Raw genomic sequence first — 6190 nt, 5'->3', positions numbered from 1 at the left:
GTAAGCAGTGTCTCCTCTGGTACAGATGGTTAAAGAAGATCGATAGGGGAGTGTTTGAGTGACCTTCGTTTAATGGGGTGCCTAAGCCACTGGATGCTCCAGTGTGGGTGGTGTAGGGGAGGAAGACATTTCCTCTACCCACTCTAGGTCCTTTTGGCTGGACTATGAATTAAATTGATATGAGACAGAATAACAGGAGAAAATTAAACAAAGCTTTATAACATGTATACATGGGAGAGACTCAAGAAAACTGAGCAACTCACCAAAATGGCAGAGGCTTTCACCTTAATTACCATCTTCAGCTACAAAGGAGAATATTAGGAGTCGGGGGAGTCAGTTACGGGAGATTACCAGAAAAGCACAGTAAACAAGAGTGAGATTATTATGCAGATTTAAGTCCTTGCCTTCTGCATTGATAAGAGTTTCTAGAGATAAGGTCATCCCCCCGTTCTTCCTGGTACAGAGAGGGAGACACCTTTACAAATGTAAATGTCTCTTACAAAGGGTAACTTCTACTTTTCAGAGTTTCTCTTGAGTCTGCAGTTTTTAAAAGTAACCAGCCCAAAAGAATCCTCATGCCAAAGAGACATATCTTGGGGTGGTCAATTCCAATCCCCCACAGTGGCCATCCTGACTGACCCCTTGGCTCAAGAACTGCTATAGCAATATCAGGGATGCAAAACAAATACCTGAGTACTACTGCAGAGACTGCCCCCATTGCAGAGTTGTACTCCTGCAGACTGTGCTCCAGTTGAAAATTTTCCTTTGCCCCAGTCCCAATCAACCCAGATTAAATAGATGATCCAGTTTCAAAGACTGTTTCCTTTTACAAAGGCATTTAACATCACTCTTTCCTCCAATAATATTGAATCAATTTTGGAACTTGACTAGAAAACTTACCCATTCACAGGGAGATTGTAAAAGGCCACCTGCTAACCATAGGCAGCCCAGACCTATGCAGAGTGCCAACTTAATTTAAGGTCACTTTCTGTATGGATCCTTGCTGTGCAATAGGGGTCCTGAGAAGTATGATGCATGCCAAAGGTGAACCTTTAGAAGTCAACTCCTCTGAGAACTATTTTCTCACCGCTCACCCCTTCTATAGGGCCCACTTATGCTCCTACGTCTCCCCGTGTGTTAGAGTTTTCCAGAGAAATAAAACCAATAGGATATACTGAGATATATAAAAGGAGATTTATTATTAGAATTGGCTCACATGATTATGGAGGCCAAGAAGTTCCATGATCTGCTGCCTGCAAGCTGGAGAACAGGAAAGCTGGTGGTATAATTTAGTCGTAATCCAAAGGACTGAGAACCAGGGCAGCCAATTAATAAGGGTAGGAGAAGACGAATGTTCCAGCTCAAGCAAAGAGAGCCAGTTTGCCTCTCCTCTGCCTTTTTGTTCTATTGAGGACCTCAGAAGCTTGAATAATGCCCACCTGCACTGATGAGGGCAATCTTCTTTACTCAGTCTACTGATTCAAACACTAATCTCTTCCAGAAACACCTTCACGGAACACCCAGAAATAATGTATTATCAGCTATCTGGGAATCTCTTAGCCCAGTCAAGCTGACACATAAAATTAACCATCACACTGTGCTCACCCCCCATCATTGGAATCACTCATTGTAACTGTTCACTTCTCTGTCTCCACCATAAAGCTTAGATGCCTAGAAAGTTAGGCCCAGTGCTGACTGTTCGATCCCCCAGACCTAACACAGTGCACCACGTGCTTGTGGAGTGATTTTAGTGGCTAGAGTCGGGTGTGGTGAGAGGAACCCCTTGCCAACTGTCATCAGGCTCTTTCACTGCTTTTGGCCAGGCTTTTCTTTCCAGCCCCGACCCTAACCTCCCTTTCGCCTCCATTTCTATTTAAAAAGAAATAAATAGCAACACACTCCTACATGGGTTTACATGTATTGTCTCATTGGTATTATTATACCAAATAGTAGATGAGGTTTTAAAACTAAATACCATGTTCTTAAGTTTGCAAATCTCTGGAACAAGTCTTGGGAACAATGACAACATTCTGAGCTTCCCAGAAGGTAACAGCTATGGGGATTTTTGTGGACATCTGAGAGAAGTACAGGCACAGATGGTTTGCCTTTTATTGGCCCATTATTGCCCAGAAGGCAACACTAACTGGAACAAAGGAGCTTTATACCAGAAGCCTGTGGGGTCACAGCAGCCTTCAGGGTGGCCCAGTGTCCTTGCTCTGGTCTCTCTCTGGTCTGTTCTGTATTGCTCATCTTGTTACTTCACAATCCAGGGTTTGTGACCATTTTTTCCCCTAGAGTGGAAATGACAGAGCTGTAAAGCATTAGTTTCTGATTGATATCTCTGAGTCAGGCAAGAGAGCTAGGGTGATTAAAACTGGGCTCACACGTATGTTCCCATCAGCTAAACAAGTGTTCAGAAGTGCAGGAAGAAGAGGTTAGGGAAAGCCCCAGGAAAATGTTTTCGGTGGTAAAGTCTGTGGAAGTTAGACAAGTTTTCTGTGTGCCTAAAGAGAGATGGCACCAGCGGAGCAGGAGCCCTGTGGCTGAATCTCCATTAAGACGTCAAAGCAAGCTGTGTGACATCGCTTCTGAAAAGCAGCTCAGATGCAAAAAAGAAGAAAAGTCCAATTTCATAGAGCAAGAGCTGTGATCCAGAGCTGTGTCGGTCAGCTCCGACAACGACAGCAGTTGGTCAGGAGGGTAAAAATACACTTGAACTCTGAGGAGCCCCATAAATATCTTGGATAATCTCAGCTTGTGTGCCAAATGTGTCGTGGTCTTTCCTCTCTCCTCTCGCTCCTCCTCTCCTCTCTCTCTTTTTTCTCTTTTCTCCCTGTCCTCTCTGACCTCTCTTTAGACTTTTCTCTAGCCCCTCTTCTTTCTGTTCTTTCCCTTCCTTTCTTTATCTTCTCAGTTCTTCCCTCCCTACTCTCCTTCAAATGCTCAGTGCCCTTTTGCATCAACAAACATGTACCAAACTCCTGCTTGTGCCAGTCACTGTGCTAAGAGCTGGGATGTCAAGATGAATCAGTTCTATTTCCTGCCCGGCACCCAGGGGTGGTTGGGTGGGCTTTGCTCGGCCCCTCCCTGTACCCCCGACTTCTACCTCCTGGAACACGCTCCACTCATCAGCCTTGGCAGTCTTATTCAGTAAGGATAATTGAGATTTTTCTCAATGTTATCAAATTATCCTCAGAAAAACTTGCTGTTTTTTATTGACCTATAGTATATAATCCAAGGATAAATAACGTGCTTACTATGCAACCATCAATTCAAGTCAAGTCCCCTGAGGACAGCCTCCAGCTCCTTTTCCAGTAACATCTCTTCCCCTTGCCCTTTCTTTTAGAAATTCTGGAGCCACCTTTTGTTGCTTCTGCCCTCAGGTGGCTCAGCACCTAGGGGAGCCACATTTAGATTAATTGCTTTAAAATTCTTTAATGACTGTGAAAGTTGATATGAAAAGCTGGCATAACTGAGTTACAAACTCCTACCCTGGCAGACTGCTCTGCTTGGGTCCACCGGGATGGGTGAACAAGAGGAACAAGAAGCCAAAAATTCTCAGGGTGTTTACTGCGATTGCATAAAAGACAGAAGTGTCAATGAACACTGGTACTGGTCAGAACACCCCGCAATGCCTCCATTTCTAGTCAGACCAAAAACAGTTCACACTGTAAATAAATAATAGTTTCCATAGGAGCCTGACTGAAGTCAGCTAACCTTTGAGCAAAGACTGCAAGTCTTCCTTGCTAAAGCTTTTGGCAAACTCTTTTCAGCTTTATGCAAAGCATTAGGTTAACTCTTGCAAAACTGGTTCACCAGGAACAATGACTAAGTGGATTTTTTAAGAATCCAGTATATTGCGTCTGAGCAGATATAAATATATTTACAAGCTGGAATTTCAAGGCTTGCTGGAAAACAAGCCAACTGAGTTACAGGCCTTCACCCAGCCAGCATACTTTGTTTTCATCTTCATCTCTTGCAATGTTCTTTCTTTCTCAAGGACTTTGTGTCATTTTCTCTTTCACACTGATAATTTCTCTCCACCCTGCTCCCATCAGTGTGTGTGTGTGTGTGTACACTCATGTGTGTATGTGTGTTCTCATCTCCCTACAGGGGGGCGGAGAGTCCCATGAAGGTATGAACGTGTTATTAAATGTACTATCTGCTTATTAACCTCCCCAATGACGGAAGCCAACCGACAAACAAGAGATGCTCTTATCCCTCATTTTCAGGCGGTGAATCTGAAAGCCTAGAGAAGTTTTCTTCAAACTGGAAGTCTTTGGGAGTCTGAATAACTCTGCATTTAGCCAGGGAAGCTTTCAGCTCCGGATCTTGGCAATGGGGCAGGCCAAAGGGTGTGGCAAATACAGACTTTGCCATAGGGCACTGTTTCCTATGGTGTGTTCCCAGGAGCTGGCGACAGGAGGGACGCTACAAAAGCGTTTATTGAAATAAGGATTTCCAATAAGGGAGCTTTCTTAAAGTATTAAATATGCCAACGTGCCTTGGGCATAGTCAAGGATGAGTCATAATATGCGTTGTTTTTCATATTTATCATTGAAACCACGTCACCCACAGCCTTTCTCTAAGCCTGGCATTCTGCGAAACAGACTTCAGTGGTGCCTGAGGGCATAAGGGAAAGAATAGAATGAGTGAGGCCTCCCAGAATAGAAAACTCCCCAGTTGTAGTTCCTGTTGATGTTGGTCGGTGGATAATTTTCCACATTCCACCACTGGAATTAATCTGAGGAAAGCAGACCTGAATTGGGGACTGCTGTTTGAGGATCCAAGGCTTCCAGAATTTTCCCAGTTCCTTTTTACTTCTTACTCCACTTCGAAAAATCAACAGAATCCATTTGATTACAGAGCTGAATCTTTCTCCAGAGTGCGGGGTTGTAATCGTGTGTATATTTAGGCATTATTTATAATCTGTTCATTTATAATCTGCCTTTTTTGAAATTCAAGTCAAAGTATGGTAACCTAAGCGCATGCTCAAACTGATCCTTTTAACCCTCCCCTTTTTTCTTTGCAAGCTGCTTTCTCTGGTTTCTCCTAATTCCATTACTACTCTTGAATTTACAACAGCGTCTGTCCAGGTCCCTGCATCTCCGGTGTGATCTCTGCTGTCCAGGACTCTGCCTTGGAAATCTCAGACTCACACTTCTCCATGTCACTGGGCTCAACTCCGGCTGGCCTCAGACTCACTCAGGCTCCACGCTGGTCCCACTCAATCCACTCTGTCCTTTGACTCGAGAATGGGACCCAGAAATCTCCACTCCTAAATGACACTCCAGTTGATGTTCATGTCCACCCAGGATTGAGAAATACTACTCGAGATCTTGGGTTCATAGCCCACTATCCTTTTTTCCTGGAGCCCCTCCTGGGTCAAGATTCCATGTCCCCTAGCTCTGCCCTCAGAAGGGGTAGAATGCAAGTATTTGTAAAGTTTCTACTGTGTCCCGGGTGCCTTAAATATGTTTTAAGTCACAACCCTCTTGTGAAGTATATAACCACATCTCTGTTTTAAGGATGAGGAAACCAAGATGCAAGTCTGGGTAACTTTCCCAAAGGCACACAATTAGGAAAGGCAGAGCAGGTGTGCAGACTCAGATCTTTCAGCATCTACAGCCTTGCTACTTAAAAAAGTATGGTCCCTGGACCAGCAGAATCAGCATGCCCTGGGATCTTGTTAGAAATGTGACTACTCTGGGGCTGGCCCAGTTGTGCAGTGGTTAAGCGCACGTGCTGCTTCGGCAGCCCGGGGTTTGCTGGTTAGGATCCTGGGTGAGGACATGGCACCGCTTGGCACACCATGCTGTGGTAGGCGTCCCACATATAAAGAAGAGGAGGATAGGCATGGATGTTAGCTCAGGGCCAGTCTTCCTCAGCGAGAAGAGGAGGATTGGCAGCAGTTAGCTCAGGGCTAATCTTTCTCAAAAAAAAAAAAGAAATGCAGCTACTTGGATGCCATCTCAGACCTACTGAATCAGTTTCTTTGTGGGTGGGGTCCAGAATCTGTATTTTATCAAGCCCCCTCAAGTGATTCTAAAATTTAAGAAGCATCAACCTGGAATATCATGTATTTCCCCACTGTATTGTCTTATCTCTATTTCCTGATTTCTTTGCTTGAAAGAATTGCCTTATTTCTTTCCCAGCAACCCCATTATCAGCTCACTGTGCAGTCTCACTC

Source organism: Equus quagga, chromosome 6 (assembly GCF_021613505.1).
Source record: "Equus quagga isolate Etosha38 chromosome 6, UCLA_HA_Equagga_1.0, whole genome shotgun sequence".
NCBI classification, from domain to species: Eukaryota; Metazoa; Chordata; class Mammalia; order Perissodactyla; family Equidae; genus Equus; species Equus quagga.
Note: the sequence above shows the minus strand (reverse complement) of the source record.